Source organism: Salvelinus alpinus, chromosome 26, assembly GCF_045679555.1.
Source record: "Salvelinus alpinus chromosome 26, SLU_Salpinus.1, whole genome shotgun sequence".
NCBI classification, from domain to species: Eukaryota; Metazoa; Chordata; class Actinopteri; order Salmoniformes; family Salmonidae; genus Salvelinus; species Salvelinus alpinus.
Window position 1 is genome coordinate 26,212,005 of NC_092111.1, and position 19,990 is coordinate 26,231,994.

At 45.8% G+C, this 19,990-nt stretch overlaps 1 protein-coding gene across 4 annotated transcripts in view; it reads left to right on the forward strand.

Annotated features, from left to right (window-relative positions):
• Positions 1-19,990, forward strand: part of LOC139555069 (phosphoprotein associated with glycosphingolipid-enriched microdomains 1-like) — a 78,862-nt gene continuing 58,872 nt past the window's right edge. For all 4 annotated transcript variants that reach the window (XM_071368519.1, XM_071368518.1, XM_071368521.1 and 1 more), the window contains exon 1: positions 1-265. The gene's annotated coding sequence lies outside the window, so the exon portion shown is untranslated. The remainder of the gene's footprint in view (positions 266-19,990) is intronic.

Below are 19,990 nucleotides of genomic sequence, written 5' to 3' on the forward strand. Positions count from 1 at the left end.
TTTACCGGAGTGGGTCTGGGTGCATAGTCTGAATAGCAACGTACTACGTCTGGGAATATTCGTGCATGGTAGAGAACGCGCCTCAGAGCTCATCAGTTTTGAATACAATTTGTTTTGAGGGTTTACCAAGACGTATTCATTTTATGTAAATTCTTTATTAAATGCGGGGTTTTCTGAGGTGGTGGAGCCGCACTGCACAAATCCAACGAGTTTCAATTCAACAGTAGCCTAACGACCGACTGCTATTCATGGATGGTCTTCTAAGGTAAGTGGTCTCCAGACTCCTTCATCAGCGAATGTAGAAAGTTGCGTCTTCATGTCGACAGGTCGGTTTATTTCGAATGGTATTGAGGTGTGGGTTTGGGTTGCTATAGGCAAATTTTCCCGAAACTTCATTGATATGTCTTTAAAAAAAAATTATGCCGCAGCACCGCCATGCGAGGAAGGCGGGCGGCGAACAGTCGCTTTGAGGAATGGACCAAATTTTGGGGGGAATATTGATTAGGGAGATAGTAGCCGTGGTTCTCAACTTCACAGTTGTAAAATTCGACTAGGGTGATCGGGCACATGGGTTGCAGGCAGACCGCTATCGGATGATATGTGTATGCTGCTTCAACTAGTTGGAGCTCTGAATCAAAGTTTCTGCTTAGTTAGGCTAGTAGGCAATTTAATATATCGCAATGCAGCAGTTACAATATGGGGGATCAATTCAAAGTTGAATGCTGTGCATCTCGCTTGCTGCCCTGCGTTTGTCATGAGTTCTCAGTTTTTTCTGAAGTATATTAATTCCTTTCTATTTCATATTGTAGGCTTTTCAAAAAGCCACACACGTATTATGGAAAGAAGACAGTTGGCTTCGGCATGCATGGTATTACTATAAAGAAGCTTTTACACTTTCAAGACAAATGTAGAGATTAGAGCATTGGCCTCTTGCAAAGATTTGGTTTGTCTATTCTCTTCAAGCACAACCGTTTTTAGTTTTATGGTCAATGAAATGAATGTTCTCTAGTATTTGGCACTCAATTTTTATAACGGTGACATTACTCTGGTGTTGAGATGCAAATGTACCTCCTGCATGGGTCCAGATATAAACTGGGTATATAGTCACACAGCAAGACCAGCAGCAGGTGACAGGAGGTGTCTTATATTCTACTTAGTACCCTGATGGTATATTGAGATGCCCCGTGTTACCCTGCAATGGCCTCCATAACATAAACATAATATAACATAAGCATATCAGAAGGATTGAGTTCAGATTGATGACTGGGCCAGTAGCTAAAGACTAGCGTACCTTGTCATTAGACAGACAAACAGCATTGACTTTATTGACACCAACCGGCTTAGAGGTTTCTTCCTACCACTGGCATGGCAGGCTGGCACTTACTATTCCCCTGTGCCAAGAGAAACGCCCTCCCTCGGTCTGTGTGGACGTCCACTGTGTGTGTTGTCAGTGTGTGTGTGTGTAGTCTGTCTACTGGGATTAAAAAGAAGAACTCAGGATTCAAACTTTCACAGATTCTCTGGCCAGTTTGGCAGTATGCAGTGCAGACAACCACTACTACTGTAACATAACAATCATCAGATTATTTTGACCACATGTTGGACGCTTCCCTCAGGGAGACGCTTACTCTCTGCTGTACTATACCACAGTGAGTTTATTGACTGATAGTAGTTACTGTTAATCTAAAAGTCTTGATTTAATCAAGCCTTTGTCAGTCAAATTATTGATTTAATAAGACGACAGCGTTAACAGCTGCATTCGTTAATGCCAGTTTATTACACCTGCTTGTCAAAGATGTGGATTGAATCAGTTTCAAGTTTTATTACCGGTAGTCGTATGTACAGAATACACATGGTATACATCGTCCAACGAAATGCTTACAGCTCAGCTAGACATCCTAGTTTTTCACTGATAGTAATATAATAGTGATTGTGTTTGACAACATAGATTGAAGCAGACTACAGTGCGTGTGGGACTAATCTGTCATAAATTTAACCCCTACATTAGTGGTGTACTATGTCAGGTCAAAATGAGCCGTAGGGATACAGGCAGCTGTGGTGGAGGGGACTTGAAGTGCACTTCTTCAGCACACACGACTACATTCTTCAAAAACACTGGGAACCAACACGACTACGTTCTTCTAAAACACTGGGAACCAACACGACTACATTCTTCTAAAACACTGGGAACCAACACGACTACGTTCTTCTAAAACACTGGGAACCAACACGACTACGTTCTTCTAAAACACTGGGAACCAACACGACTACGTTCTTCTAAAACACTGGGAACCAACGCGACTACGTTCTTCTAAAACACTGGGAACCAACGCGACTACGTTCTTCAAAAACACTGGGAACCAACGCGACTACGTTCTTCAAAAACACTGGGAACCAACGCGACTACGTTCTTCAAAAACACTGGGAACCAACGCGACTACGTTCTTCAAAAACACTGGGAACCAACGCGACTACGTTCTTCAAAAACACTGGGAACCAACGCGACTACGTTCTTCACAAACACTGGGAACCAACGCGACTACGTTCTTCACAAACACTGGGAACCAACGCGACTACGTTCTTCAAAAACACTGGGAACCAACGCGACTACGTTCTTCAAAAACACTGGGAACCAACGCGACTACGTTCTTCAAAAACACTGGGAACCAACGCGACTACGTTCTTCAAAAACACTGGGAACCAACGCGACTACGCTCTTCAAAAACACTGGGAACCAACGCGACTACGCTCTTCAAAAACACTGGGAACCAACGCGACTACGCTCTTCAAAAACACTGGGAACCAACGCGACTACGTTCTTCACAAACACTGGGAACCAACGCGACTACGTTCTTCACAAACACTGGGAACCAACGCGACTACGTTCTTCACAAACACTGGGAACCAACGCGACTACGTTCTTCAAAAACACTGGGAACCAACGCGACTACGTTCTTCAAAAACACTGGGAACCAAAGCGACTACGTTCTTCAAAAACACTGGGAACCAACGCGACTACGCTCTTCAAAAACACTGGGAACCAACGCGACTACGCTCTTCAAAAACACTGGGAACCAACGCGACTACGCTCTTCAAAAACACTGGGAACCAACGCGACTACGCTCTTCAAAAACACTGGGAACCAACGCGACTACGTTCTTCAAAAACACTGGGAACCAACGCGACTACGTTCTTCAAAAACACTGGGAACCAACGCGACTACGCTCTTCAAAAACACTGGGAACCAACGCGACTACGCTCTTCAAAAACACTGGGAACCAACGCGACTACGCTCTTCAAAAACACTGGGAACCAACGCGACTACGCTCTTCAAAAACACTGGGAACCAACGCGACTACGCTCTTCAAAAACACTGGGAACCAACGCGACTACGCTCTTCAAAAACACTGGGAACCAACGCGACTACGCTCTTCAAAAACACTGGGAACCAACGCGACTACGTTCTTCAAAAACACTGGGAACTACGAGGACTTTGGAGAGATGAAAGCTTTTTGTTCACACCTTCTGAGTGACAGGAGCACACTTCAGTTGTCCAAGTGTTTCTACAGCTGGGATTAGAGACAATGTGTGAAGGTGTCTGCACTGCACCCACTGGGCTTCTCAACCTTGATTATACTGATAGCTAGACCTAGTGCTAGGGATGCCATAAACGTATAGCATGATTATTGTCCGATTTTTATTTAAATCGATAGGCCTTACTGATCTAGGCTAATGTATATCTGACAAATGCTTGATTATCAAATTTATTTATATAGCCCTTCTTACATCAGCTGATATCTCAAAGTGCTGTACAGAAACCCAGCCTAAAACCCCAAATAGCAAGCAATGCAGGTGTAGAAGCACGGTGGCTAGGAAAAACTCCCTAGAAAGGCCAAAACCTAGGAAGAAACCTAGAGAGGAACCAGGCTATGAGGGGTGGCCAGTCCTCTTCTGGCTGTGCCGGGTGGAGATTATAACAGAACATGGCCAAGATGTTCAAATGTTCATAAATTACCAGCATGGTCAAATAATAATAATCACAGTAGTTGTCGAGGGTGCAGCAAGTCAGCACCTCAGGAGTAAATGTCAGTTGGCTTTTCATAGCCGATCATTAAGAGTATCTCTACCGCTCCTGCAGTCTCTAGAGAGTTGAAAACAGCAGGTCTGGGACAGGTAGCACGTCCGGTGAACAGGTCAGGGTTCCATAGCCGTAGGCAGAACAGTTGAAACTGGAGCAGCAGCATGGCCAGGTGGACTGGGGACAGCAAGGAGTCATCATGCTAGGTAGTCCTGAGGCATGGTCCTAGGGCTCAGGTCCTCCGAGAGAGAAAGAGAGAATTAGAGAGAGCATACTTAAATTCACACAGGACACCGGATAAGACAGGAGAAGTACTCCAGATTATCCACTTCAGAAAGCTTGAAAAGTGTTTGTTGCCATCATTTGGATGTAAACAATGAGGTGTCTGGTTCTCCACTCTGACACTCTGAGAGGCAATTACTTCAACATGCTCCATTTGACACCTTTGAACATTAAACTGCTTTACCTCAGGGGCTGAGTTAAATTGTGAAAATTGCTAAGGGCCCCCGGTTGATAACAGTGTTTGTGTGTCTGCGTGCATGCGTGAGTGTGTGTGTGTTGGGATGCTAATGGTTTAGCCAGGTTTGTTCTGTTAACCACAGGGATGTTTATATGAGATGTAGATTCTGATCACACAGGCTCAATAAAGTAGTCTAGGAAACAGGAAGTACTCTTGAGCCACCTCAGAGCTATTCCTCTCCCTCAGCCGCAGTCACACTGTCAGCAAGCCTCTGTCAGCAGGGTGTTTGACAACTGTGGTTATAGTGAAAAGGGCTTTGTTGGCACTAAAACTTTCACTTTGTGCATCTCCTCACCTACTCTAATTTCCAGGCTTCTAAAGCCTCTCTCTCTTCAGAGAACTCCCATTCCTTTCCCCCCTGCAAGCCTAAATTATTGAATTTAGTTTAGGCTACAAAACCATTTTCATTATTCTTAATTTCTCCAATAGCAATGAAATGAACAATTCACTCACCAGAAACTGTAAATGCTTTCTTATTATAGTTTAATACTATCTGTGTGTTTCACGTGAAACTTGTAAACCTTTTATGAAGATGTCATGGCAGAAAAAGGGGGGGAGATAGCGAGATATATCGAAGCCAAGGACAGACATATTAAGAGAGGGATGAAAAAATAAAGATAAATACAGAGAAAAAGAATGAGAGAGAGAGAGAGTAAATGCTAATCATAAAATGAAGGTATTGATCTCTCCTCGTCGGACCATTGTTGGTGATCTTTAGATTCTCCTTACTGCTATTGACCCTGGCCAAATGGATTTTCTATTTGGACATGAACATTGTTAGAGCATTGTTGCCATGGCCTTCAGAGCCTGTTAGTAGAGGCAATGATTGGAACAAGAACAACTGAAGAGACACAATTTTCAATAGACAGGTACATTTCTCAAAGGTCATTCCATTACATTGACATTCCTGGTGGTGGGAAAATGTGTTGATGCACTTTAATATCCACTAATACCAACTGATGCTGGAAAAACTCAATAACACCAAATTTACCCAGGATTCTCATCTGAACCTAACTGTACTATTCATTACCTAATCAGATAAGGAAATGTCCTGGCTGTTATATTCAAAACAGGGAATCCACCTAATGTCCTATCTGGCTGCATTGCAGAATACCTATTAATCGATTTTACTAATGATTTATAATAGAGGATTAGTTATTCTGTGACCCACTGAACAAGACAGCTCCCAGATCAAGATCACTCAATGTTAGCTGCCATCTTGATCATGTTTACTGTGACTCAAATCTGCAAAAACCCTATGATTGACGTGGTTATCCTGTCCGTGTTTACCCTGCTCCAACTTCACTCATTAGATCAGGTTTTGTTTTGCTGTGGTGGTTTGGTTTCCTATTAAATCACAGTAGTTGATTATGACAGGGAGTAAGTCAGTGCGTCATGAGAAAGTGTCATTTGTCTGGTTCTGATGATTCATTGGGATGTCATGCCATGTCTGCAATAGTCTCCTGGGATGAGTCTCAAATGGCATCTTATTCCGTATATAGTGCACTACTTTTGACCAGGGCCCTAGTATACTGAATAGGGTGCTTTTTGGAATTTAGCTCTGTGCAACACTTTGAAAACATCAGTGAGGGTAGTGTGGCGTGGGTAAAGGCCACAGCAGGGTTCAGGGAAGTGAACACCAGGTAACATAGAAGGCTAGCTACACCCTGTTCCTCTACAATTAGGTGTGCACTTTAAAAGCCAAATGAAGCAATACACAGAGACATATTAGACATCTGGTTGTCAGGTAGGCAACGCCTTTAAAACATGTCACTCTTGGACTGTCATTGTATTCCAGTCTTTGGAATGTTGGATCACCATTGTCTGAATTCCTTTTCTCAGGTTTAGCACCTACACTACCTGGCCAAATGTATGTGGATACGTATTCAAATGACTGGGTTCGGCTATTTCAGCCACACCTGTTGCTGACAGGTGTATAAAATCGAGCACACAGCTATGCAATCTCCATAGACAAACATTGGCAGTAGAATGGGCTTACTGAAGACCTCAGTTACTTTCAACGGGGCACTGTCATAGGATTCCACATTCTCCAACAAGTCAGTTCGTCTAGAGCTACTCGGTCAACTGTAATTGCTGTTATTGTGAAGTGGAAACATCTTGGAGAAACAACAGCTCAGCTGCGAAGTGGTAGGCCACACAAGCTCACAGAACGGGACCGCCGAGTGCTGTAGAGCGGAAAGATCGTCTGTCCGCTGTTGCAACACTCACTACAGAGTTCCAAACTGCCTCTGGAAGGAACGTCAGCACAATAACTGTTCGTCGGGAGCGTCATGAAATGAGTTTCCATGGCCGAGCAGCCGCATACAAGACTAAGATCACCATGCGCAATACCAAGCGTCGGCTGGAGTGGTGTAAAGCTCGCCAACCATTGGACTCTGGAGCAGTGGAAATGCGTTCTCTGGAGTGATGAATCATGCTTCACCATCTAGCAGTCAGAAGGACAAATCTGGGTTTGGCGGATGCCAGGAGAACGCTACCTGCCCGACTCCATAGTGCCAACTCTAAAGTTTGGAGGAGGAATAATGGTCTGGGGCTGTTTTTCATGGTTTGGGCTAGGCCCCTTAGTTCCAGTGAAGGGAAATCTTAACGCTACAGCATACAATGACATTCTAGACAATTCTGTGCTTCGAACTTTGTGGCAACAGATTGGGGAAGGCCCTTTCCTGTTTCAGCATGACAATGCACAATGGTCCATACAGAAATAGTTTGTTGAGATCGGTGTGGAAGAACTTGACTGGCCTGCACAGAGCCCTGACCTCAACCCCATCAAACACCTTTGGGATGAATTGGAATGCCGACTGCCAGCCAGGCCTAATCGCCCAACATCAGTGCCCGATCTCACTAACGCTCTTGGCTGAATGGAAGCAAGTCCCGCAGGAATGTTCCAACATCTAGTGGAAAGCCTTCCCAGAAGAGCGGAGGCTGTTATAGCAGCAAATGGGATACCAACTCCATATTAATGGCCCTCATTTTGGAATGAGATGTTCGACGAGCAGGTGTCCACATACTTTTCCATGTAGTGTACAATAACTACTGCCAGACGTGTTTGTCCAGACTCCAGACACAGTTCACATCACGCCGTGTCTGATCTTGCCTGTCCAACACACACTGTTATCAACCGGGGGCCCTTAGCAATTTTCTCAGGATAACAGGGAGGAGGGAGGTTTAAGCTTGTGTCTGATTGTTGTCCTGTTGTTGGGAAGCCTGCGTTGCGTCTCTGCTGCTCCACTGCTCAAGTAGACATCTCCCAAGTATCGCCTGGCGACTGGCCCTTTCAAAGTAAACACTGCCGATGTGATTAAATGGAAGTGCCATAGCGGTGATGGGAAATCAGAGGTCTCCCTCAGGATTGTGGATAATTTGACACTTATCATGCGTCCCCCTCCTGTCATTAGTTCAGACCTGATGAGACTGGGGAAAACAAAGCTGTGTGCAACCACTTAAAGGTAATTATTTTGCCCCATACGCACTGGGGGGATGTGACGCTACCACTGGGGGGATGTGACGCTACCACTGGGGGGATGTGACGCTAACATAGAGTTACGTAGTTGACTCCAGCTTGAGGGTGGGCGTCAAGGATTGATTGGTCCTTTTGGAGATGACTTGCTGTGCTGTGACCCGAGGTGGCTGGGCTGGTTGTTGCTGTGGCTGCCGCCTGCAGTATGGAATCTGATAGGATAGAACAAGACAGAACAGTACTGTGTGTGTGCGCAGAATGTGTTGCTGCTGCTGTTTCTGTGTGATGTGACACAGACAGAGGGAAGAACCTCATCTCACACTCCACTGGATAACAACATTGCAGGGAGACCGGGAGAGAGAAACAAACCAACACACACACACACACACACACACTGAAGCTCTGCCACTGTCTGACTAGGTGGCCCTGTAAAAATTTGGTGTAGTCTTAACACTTCCTGTAGAGGAAGGCATTATTAACGTGTTTTTAAATCAGGTCTCACAGAGTGTCAGTGTGTGTCTTATGGTCATGTGTTGATGAGAAACAAGAGCTTCATTCAACAGCAACACACCACCCAACATCCCTGGAGTACTTGTAGGAAGAAAATAAGGAAGGGAAGCGCTGCTAAGGTACACAATAGTAGGTTTTGGTAGACAGAAGCTGCTAAGGTACACAATAGTAGGTTTTGGTAGACAGAAGGTACACAATAGTAGGTTTTGGTAGACAGAAGCTGCTAAGGTACACAATAGTAGGTTTTGGTAGACAGAAGGTGCTAAGGTACACAATAGTAGGTTTTGGTAGACAGAAGCTGCTAAGGTACACAATAGTAGGTTTTGGTAGACAGAAGCTGCTAAGGTACACAATAGTAGGTTTTGGTAGACAGAAGCTGCTAAGGTACACAATAGTAGGTTTTGGTAGACAGAAGCTGCTCTTTGGTAAAAGGGTAAATTGGTCATCAAAAAGAAAGGAGGACCAAGGCACTCTTCATATAATTAATGAAAATGCCTTTATTTGTATGGCATGTTCAATGGAAACAAAGTTTAAAAACTCTGAGGCGTTTCGGCTGCATGGCCTTCATCAGGGAGTACCCTGAAGACCTGTTGCATCGGACTCAACAACCAAAATACACACGATGATAAACACAAACAACCATTTGTCTGTTTGTATGTCAGGAGGAGAGTCATCAAGGGGCTATGGTCCCTGAGGAGCAATGGGCCTGTTAGTAGGCTTGTCTATTGATAAGAGGGACTGGTCTTGTTTATAGCCTGTTCTCCCGGCTATGTGATCTGAGAACTATGCAGATGGCCTATAGAAACATGTTCTGATGTTTCTCATGTTTCTAGTATGCAGTTGTAGTTTGTTTTACTCTATTTGTACATTAGATACCTAGTGGGAGGAGTCAGATGTCTGATAACATGCATTGCAGTGCAGGTTTTACTTACTGTGTTGTTTTTTTCACTGATTGCAATCAGAGGAGAAGTGTGATGACCTGTCAGGTGGAAGGTGGAGGCTCCTGGCAGAGAGGGGGCAATCTCCCAGTCTGAGAAAGACCTTATCTACCTCCTCCCTCTCTCCCTCTCCTCCCTCTCTCCTTCTTTCTGGAAACTTCCCATTCAGCAGTATCTGGTGTCCTGTCTATCGGTGGGCGGAGGGACGGGGACATGGATATTTATCCTCCTAATTACCCACAGTGCACCACACCACATAGCTTTTGTACTTTTCACAATTAAGTGGGACCTCCCTCTTCCTCTTCCTAATGGGTGGCCTGGCTGGGAAACCGCTTTGTTATCTAGCTGGGGCATATTAATACAAAAGGTAGGAAAACAACCTGTAACAAAGGCCCTCTCTCAACCCCACTTCCAGTTCAGTTAGGCAGTGCTATTCAGTGGACACAGTAGTCCACATCTTTTTATAGTTGGACCTTAGAAGCACTCAGGCTCAATATCAAACACTAAATCAAGAAGCTTGATATCATTGATGGAAAATCAATGATATGATATGGGCAACAGTGTACCTCACCTGGTTGTCCAGGCTTGATCTGATTTGAGGCGAGTCTGGTCTGGAGCAACAAACTGCCTGTATCAGAGTCATACAGTGCATTCGCAAAGTATTCAGACCCCTTGACCTTTTCCACATTTTGTTACGGTACAGCCTTATTCTAACATGGATTAAATTGTTTTTTCCTCATCAATCTACACACAATACCACATAATGACACAGAAAAACAGGTTTTTAGACATTTCTGCAAATGTGTGTGTGTGTGTATATATAAAACGGATTACATTTACATAAGTTTTCAGACCCTTTACTCAGTACTTTGTTGAAGCACCTTTGGCAGCGATTACAGCCTCAAGTCTTCTTGGGTATGACGCTACAAGCTTGGCACACCTGTATTTGGGGAGTTTCTCCCATTCTTCTCTGCAGATCCTCTCAAGCTCTGTCAGGTTGGATGGGGAGCGTCGCTGCACAGCTATTTTCAGGTCTCTCCAGAGATGTTAGATCGGGTTCAAGTCCCGGCTCTGGCTGAGCCACTCAAGGACATTCAGAGACTTGTCCCCAAGTCACTCCTGCGTTGTCTTGGCTGTGTGCTTAGGGTTGTTGTCCTGTTGGAAGGTGAACCTTCTCCCCAATCTGAGGTCCTGAGTGCTCTGGAGCAGGTTTTCATTAAGGATCTCTCTGTACTTTGCTCTGTTCATCTTTCCCTCGATCCTGGCTAGTCTCCCAGTCCCTGCCGCTGAAAAACATCCCCACAGCATGATGCTGCCACCATAATGCTTCACCGTAGGGATGGTGCCAGGTTTTCACCAGACGTGACGCTTGGCATTCAGGACAAAGAGTTCAATCTTGTTTATCATCAGACCACAGAATCTTGTTTCTCAATCTCATTTCTCCTTTAGGTGCCTTTTGGGAAACTCCAAGCAGGCTGTCATGTGCCTTTTTACTGAGGAGTGGCTTCCGTTTGGCCACTACCATAAAGGCCTGATTGGTGGAGTGCTGCAGAGATGGTTGTCCTTCTGGAATGTTCTCCCATCTTCACAGAGGAACTCTGGAGCTTTGTCAGAGTGACCATCAGGTTCTTGGTCACCTCCCTGACCAAGGCCCTTCTCCCCCGATTGCTCAGTTTGGCTGGGCGGCCAGTTCTAGGAAGAGTCTTGGCGATTCCAAACTTCTGTCATTTAAGAATGATTGAGGTCACTGTGTTCTTGGGGACCTTCAATGCTGCAGACATTTTTTGGTGCCCTTCCCCAGATCTGTGCCTTGACACAATCCTGTCTCCAAGCTCTACGACATTTCCTTCGACCTCATGGCTTGGTTTTTGCTCTGACATGCACTGTCAACTGTGGGACCTTATATAGACCGGTGTGTGCCTTTCCAAATCATGTCGAAGCAATTGAGTTTACCACAGGTGGACTCCAATCAAGTTGTAGAAACATCTCAATTTTGAGTCTCATAGCAAAGGGTCTGAATACTTCTGTAAATAATGTATTTCTGGTTTTAATTTAATTTGCTAAAATTTCTAAACCTGTTTTCGCTTTGTTATTATGGGGTATTGTGTGTGGATTGATGAGGAAAACTATTAATTTAATCAATTTTAGAATAAGATTGTAATGTAACAATGTGGATAAAGGTAAGGGGTCTGAATACTTTCCGAATGCAATGTATTTAAACAAAATCTCTAACATATATCTTTATGTTCTATTTGAATGTGAGCAGAAACAGGAAGACTTGGAAGACATCACCCCTGGGTCAACTGTCTGTTTACTGTATGTAGTGTTGTACGGTGTGTGAGAGAGAACCTTCATATTGATAATGCATCTGGTAATACAGTAGGATGGAGCCCATTTCACCAGAGAGAGCGTTCATATATCTGTTTCCCCTCAAAGTGCAGCAGTAAAATGAGAAGGACAGTAAGGGATTCATCCACATTATACACCTCCCTCCCTTCACTGAGCAGATTGTTTACTGACGTTAGCCATCAAGGGAATTTACTCTCTTCTCCCTACTCTCCAAAGACATAGGGCTCATTGAGTAAATCTGTGGCTGGCCGTTTGCCAAAGAGGACAACGGGGAAGCATATTTACAGATTGTCCGCTTTGGCAAACAACTCAGCCACGGATTTACTCAATGAGCCCTATGTGTTTATTTACTGACGTTCTCGTTCCTCTCCAATCTGCCACTCATAGAGGAGATGGCCATGGGAGGGGGAGGGTGACTTTTTGACTTTCTTTAATGATACATCCTCATTTCATTAAAATATCTCCTGTACTGCATGCTCTCCTTGCCCTCTATCCCATGATACAAAACACCACAAATCACAATAACCAAAACCTCACTACTTCTACAACCGTATAGCCAACCCATCTTCCCCAGCTGTACAGAGCCCCCCTCCCCGCCCGACACTCCATATCTCCTGAAACATCTCCACACTTTTTATCATTCTATAGAACTCAAATTCCATACTAAGGCGCGCAGAGACCATCCCATTAAACAGTAGTAAAGGGTCTGTTATTCTCCACCTTTGACCCTGTCCCTCCTTGTTAGCCAAATAGCCAACTTTGCCTGAGCAAACAGAAAACTCAACAACACACATTTGGTCTTCTCCTTATTTGAATACCTGTACCCCATTATAAACATCCCAACAGTAAAAACCACCTCCAACCTCTCACACAGATGTTCCAACAGAACGCACACAGAAAACACATGAGTCACAGTTTCTTTCATAACACAGAAAGGACACCCCTGCCCGATTCTCGGTTCAACCCGTACCAACCAGCTGTTAGTGGCCAGTGCTCCATGTAGAACCCTCCACTGGAGGTCCCCTGACCTCTTTGGTACTGGGGGTTTGTAGAGCCCCCTCCATCTAAAACCCACCATACTCTCCGCCCCACATATCCCCTGCCACTGATGTGCCTTCATTCCTGTTAGGCTCCTAATGTTCCTTACCTTAATGCAGAGGTTGTAGAGGGCTTTACCTCCCACCCCTTAAATCTCCCCCGGGCTCGGAGTGTTAAAATCTAAAAAAGTCCTTCAGACCCGCTTGCCAGTCCCCGGTCTCTGCCGTCACCTGCAGTGGTGGCCCCTCCCCCGTTGGCCGCTCAAACACCCCCCCTTTAGCCGCTCAAACACCCCCCTTACCGGCTCAGACAGTGCCTCCTGGACCTCCTCCAGGAATCTCTCCAGCAGCCTAAGAGACGTTATTCCTGTTTGTTGTGCCAGGACTTCCGGGGTTTTCCACCCCTCCTCTCCCAGCAGTCTCAGTTCACCCAGCCTTTGCAAACCCGCTGCCATCAGTTGCCTCTGCAGGGTGGCCAACTGAACCGATCTCAAATGGATGGCTGGGTTGTGGAAGATAGGCTCCTCCCGCACCCAGAGCCCAGGCTCCACACCCCCTTCTCGTGTGGGCCTTAGCAGCTGCCAGGCCCTCAGCACTGCTGAGTAAAAATCAGAGAGACCTGCTGTACTCAGCCTCTTGGGGAACAGCTGCCGGTCCAACTCTAATCCGCCAGCTCTCCTCAGCAGCGCGCATGCTGGTTCCCTCCAGCCGACACCAGTATGGTACAGCAGTCTCTGCACCGCCTTTAGTCGGAATGCAGCCACCCTGCTCTCCAGTTCCACCAGGCCCTGTCCTCCTTCATGTACGGACATGTACCAGACTGCTGCCCTCAGCCAGTGATGGCCCGACCAGAAAAAATCCACCTGCTTGCTTTGCAGGTCTGCGAGCAGACCGGCAGGGGGGTTGAGAACAGCCAGTTTATGCCACAGGGAAGATACTTCCAGGTTGTTGAATATCAGCACCCTCCCTCTATATGACACTTGGGACAGGAGCCACCTCCACCTGGCCAGTCTTGACACCACTGCCTGTGACAGCCCCTCACAGTTCTTCCTTACACCCCCAAAATGTTAAGCCCTTCACAACCCCACTGTAACCCCCCTGGAAGCAGAGGCCCCCGCCCTATCCCTCCATGCCCCACATAACAGAGCTTTGCTCTTGCCTCAGCTTTGCTTAGCTGACGAAGCTCCCTCGTACACCTTCAGACTAGTCTCTAGTGCCTGCATATCCTGACCCTCTAGTGTTTGCATACGCCGACACTGCAATGCCTATCAACACACCCATGCCTGTCCAGCACACTCCCTGCAGTCTCCTGGCCTACTGAGCCCACCTCCCACCTTGACCATAGAACATCTCCACACAGGCCAAACACTTTTCCCCAAACTCAGACCTCACATTAAACAGATACTCATGGTTCACTCTATCAAAAGCCTTATCTTGGTCTAAAGAGACCAGTTCAAAGTTCACATTAGAAACTCTCGACATGTCCAACCCTTCCCTGATTGAAAGAACAAGTTGTCTGTGATTGAGCGTCCAGGTACACAAGATGTCTGGTCCTTGTGTACTATAGAGTCCAGATGGGACTTCAGTCTGTTAGCGAGGACCTTGGCAAATATATTTGAGTCCGCACAGAGCAATGCCACAGGCCTCCAGTTCTTAAGTTCACACCAGTCCCCTTTCTTGGATAGGAGAGTCAGAGCCGCCCGACGACATCTCATCGGCAACTCTCCTATCTCAAAGCACTCGCGCAAAAGAAGCAGTCCAATTATTCTCCAGAATTGTTTTATAAGACTCCACTCCACTGGGAGTCCATCGACCCCCGGTACATCGGGGGACATCTGGGTTATGGCCTCTGCCAGTTCATGGGACAACAGGGGAATGTCCATTTCATCTCTACCTCCATCTCACTAATACAACACTCTAGTTTCCCCAATACTCTCCTAGCCTCTGAGGATGAGAGCTGTATACTGTTGACAGAAAAGCCGAATTTAGACTTCACACATCCCAAAATTGACTCAGACTCATACTCATCTCTTTGCTGCCCCCACCTTTCCCAAACAGTCTGGAAACCTGAGCAAAAAGTAGCATCTTGAAAGAGCTTTATATTAAACTTCCAATAGGATGCCTGCCGAGGCCCTGGTGAAATAACCATGGCTCGGCTGACTGTGGTGATCTGAAAACCCCACAGGGAGAATGGTAGCGCCCAACAGCTTATTGCTCTGATTCCTGGACATGTAAAACCGATCAAGTCAGGCTGCACTCACCCTAGCTCCAAAAACCTTCACCCATGTATCTTGTGTTGGGATGTCTAGTTCTCCAAACATCCATTAGGTCAAACTGATTAATGATGTCCCTTAACACCCTACTAAGCCTGAATGAGGCTCCTCCCCATTTCTGTCTTTTGTCAAATCCATTGTACAGTTCCAGTTCTCGCCGACCACCAGCGTCTCCTCAGGCGCTACCTGTGAGAGTTCCTGTCTAAGACACCCAAACAGAACCCCCTCTCTCTCCCTGTGTTACGCGCATACACATTTATAAGGACAAAACCCCGGTTGTTAATTTCTGATTCTACTACAAGCAGTCTACCCCTACACACCTCCTTTGAGGAGCACATTTTTACGGCCAGACCCGGTACAAAAAGGACTGCCACCCCTGCACTAACATTTGTTCCATGGCTCAGCACACTTTCCCTTTTCCTCCAGAGCCCCCAATCGACTTCATTCATCACATCACTATGCGTTTCCGGCAGAAACAACACCTGTAGTTTTTTGGGTTTTACATATTCACCCAACCGACTCCTCTTTCCCACATCTCTGGCGCCATTTATATTGAGTGAGCCTACCCAAAGAGTCTCCATAAGAAGTGGGAGAAAAACCAGCAAAGAAAAGAGACCAATAGCAAAGCTCAAAAAGCCCAGTGCCAGAAAGAAACTATACATCTAAACAGCGTCTGAAGGTAGACCTTTACACACTGTTGTGACCCACTTCCTCAACCTAAAACGTTTCCTGGGTGAGAGGACACCATGCCCCTCATTTTTCATAGCGTGTTGTACTGATCTTACAAACTTTCACGGATCACAAAAAAAAGCTTATATGAACTTTTTTCCCTTTAGTCTCTTCCAGGTACCTTGACAGTTCACTCGCCGTATACTTTGACCCCTCTGCCTGACTGGCTGTCAGCTTTGGAGCAATTGAGGAGGAGTCTGAAAAGAAAGCCTCCTCATGTCCCATGCTGACCACCTGCCTTTCCTCTCTAGTTGGGGCCTCCCCCCCAGCACCAGGCAAGGGTTATTTGGTGCCTTTGACCTCACCAGCCTCTCCCCTCCCACCTCCTTTCTTCTCCGCCTTTTCCCTCTTCTGCTTGACACCCTCCTCCACCCCCCTAGTCTCTTACCCTTCCACACTATACTCTCCTCATCCACTAGCATAACATGACTACATCCTGCCTCATCTACACTACCATCCATAACATGACTACATCCTGCCTCAGCTACACCACCATCTATAGTCTGACTAGGCCCAGCCTCAGCTACACCACCATCCATAACATGACTACATCCTGCCTCATCTACACCACCATCCATAACATGACTACATCCTGCCTCATCTACACCACCATCCATAACATGACTAGGCCCAGCCTCATCTACACCACCATCTATAGTCTGACTAGGCCCAGCCTCATCTACACCACCATCCATAACATGACCTCATCCTGCCTCAGCTACACTACCATCCATAACATGACTACATCCTGCCTCATCTACACCACCATCCATAACATGACTACATCCTGCCTCAGCTACACCACCATCTATAGTCTGACTAGGCCCAGCCTCATCTAGACCACCATCCATAACATGACTACATCCTGCCTCATCTAGACCACCATCCATAACATGACTACATCCTGCCTCATCTAGACCACCATCCATAACATGACTACATCCTGCCTCATCTACACCACCATCCATAACATGACTACATCCTGCCTCATCTACACCACCATCCATAACATGACTACATCCTGCCTCATCTACACCACCATCCATAATATGACTACATCCTGCCTCATCTACACCACCATCCATAATATGACTACATCCTGCCTCATCTACACCACCATCCATAACATGACTACATCCTGCCTCATCTACGCCACCATCCATAACATGACTACATCCTGCCTCATCTACGCCACCATCCATAACATGACTACATCCTGCCCCATCTATACCACCATCCATAACATGACTACATCCTGCCTCAGCTACACTACCATCCATAACATGACTACATCCTGCCTCAGCTACACCACCATCCATAACATGACTACATCCTGCCTCATCTACACCACCATCCATAACATGACTACATCCTGCCTCAGCTACACCACCATCCATAACATGACTACATCCTGCCTCATCTACACCACCATCCATAACATGACTACATCCTGCCCCAGCTACACCACCATCCATAACATGACTACATCCTGCCTCAGCTACACCACCATCCATAACATGACTACATCCTGCCTCAGCTACACCACCATCTATAGTCTGACTAGGCCCAGCCTCAGCTACACTACCATCCATAACATGACTACATCCTGCCTCAGCTACACCACCATCCATAACATGACTACATCCTGCCTCAGCTACACCACCATCCATAACATGACTACATCCTGCCTCAGCTACACTACCCGCTAATGATCAAAATCCAGAAAATAGCCGCTAAATTCTACAACCACCTAAAAGGAAGAGATTCCCAAACCTTCCATTTGAAAGCCATCACATACAGAAAGATGAACCTGGAGAAGAGTCCCTTAGCAAGCTGGTCCTGGGGCTCTGTTCATAAACACAAACACACCCCACAGAGCCCCAGGACACCAGCACAATTAGACCCAACACAATCATGAGAAAACAAAAAAATAATTACTTGACACATTGGAAAGAATTAACAAAAAAAATAGCAAACTAGAATGCTATTTGGCCCTAATCTGAGAGTACACAGTGGCAGAATACCTGACCACTGTGACTGACCCAAACTTAAGGAAAGCTTTGACTATGTACAGACTCGGTGAATGTAGCCTTGCTATTGAGAAAGGCCGCCGTAGGCAGACCTGGCTCTCAAGAGAAGACAGGCTATGTGCACACTGCCCACAAAATGAGGTGGAAACTGAGCTGCACTTCCTAACCTCCTGCCAAATGTTTGACCATATTAGAGACACATATTTCCCTCAGATTACACAGATCCACAAAGAATTCGAAAACAAAACCGATTTTAATAAACTCCCATATCTACTGGGTGAAATACCAGTGTGACATCACAGCAGCAAGATTTGTGACCTGTTGCCACAAGAAAAGGGCAACCAGTGAAGAACAAACACCATTGTAAATACAACCCATATGTATGTTTATTTATTTTCCCTTTGTACTTAAACTATTTGCACATTATTACAACACTGTATATTGACATAATTCTATTTGAAATGTCTTTATTCTTTTGGAACTTCTGTGAGTGTAATGTTTACTGTTAATTTTTATTGTTTATTTCACTTTTGTTTATTATCTACTTCACTTGCTTTGGCAATGTTAGCATGTGTTTCCCATTCCAATTAAGCCCTTGAATTGAGAGAGGGAGAGAGAGCAAATGCATGCATGGCTGGGCGATATGGCCTAAAAAACTTATGGGAGATTTACAGTAAACAGTACCAGTCAAAAGTTTGGACACCTACTCATTCCAGGGTTTTTCTTTATTTTTGCTATTTTCTACATTGTAAAATAGTGAGACATCAAAACTATGAAATAACACATGAAATCATGTAGAGTTACCTCAGCTGTAGAGGATAAGTTCATTAGAGTTACCAGCCTCAGAAATTGCAGCCCAAATAAATGCTTCACAGAGTTCAAGTAACAGACACATCTCAACATCAACTGTTCAGAGGAGACTGCATGAATCAGGCCTTCATTACATTTACATTTACGTCATTTAGCAGACGCTCTTATCCAGAGCGACTTACAAATTGGAAAGTTCATACATATTCATCCTGGTCCCCCCGTGGGGAATGAACCCACAACCCTGGCGTTGCAAGCGCCATGCTCTACCAACTGAGCCACACGGGACCACGGGATCATGGTCGAATTTCTGCAAAGACACCAATACTAAAGGACAGCAATAAGAAGAAGAGACTTGCTTGGGCCAAGAAACACATGCAATGGACATTAGACCTGGTGGAAATCTGTCCTTTGGTCTGATGAGTCCAAATTTGAGAATTTTGGTTCCAACCGCCGTGTCTTTGTGAGACGCAGAGTAGGTGAAAATGATGATCTCCGCATGTGTGGTTCCGACCGTGAAGCATGGAGGAGGAGGTGTGATGGTGTGGGGTGCTTTGCTGGTGACACTGGCTGATTTATTCAGAAAACAGGGCACACTTAACCAGCATGGCTACCACAGCATTCTGCAGCGATATGCCATCACATTTGGTTTGCACTTAGGGCGACTATCATTTGTTTTTCTACAGGACAATGACCCAACACACCTCCAGGCTGTGTAAGGGCTATTTTACCAAGAAGGAGAGTGATGGAGTGCTGCATCAGATGACCTGGCCTCCACAATCACCCAACCTCAAACCAATTGAGATGGTTTGGGATGAGTTGGACCGCAGAGTGAAGGAAAAGCAGCCAACAATGTGGGAACTCCTTCAAGACAGTTGGGAAAGCATTCCTGGTGATGCTGGTTGGAGAATTGTTGGAGAATTCCAAGAGTGTGCAAAGCTGTCATCAAGGCAAAGGGTGACTACTTTGAAGTTCTACAGCATTGAAAGTCCCCAAGAACACAGTGGCCTCCATTCTTAAATGGAAGACGTTTGGAACCAACAAGACTCTTCTCAGAGCTGACTGCCCGGCCAAACTGAGCAAACGAGGGAGAAGGGCCTTGGTCAGGGAGGTGACCAAGAACCCGATGGTCACTCTAACAGAGCTCCAGAGTTCTTCTGTGGCGATGAGAGAACCTTCCAGAAGGACAACCATCTCTGCAGCACTCCACCAATCAGGCCTTTATGGTACAGTGGCCAGAT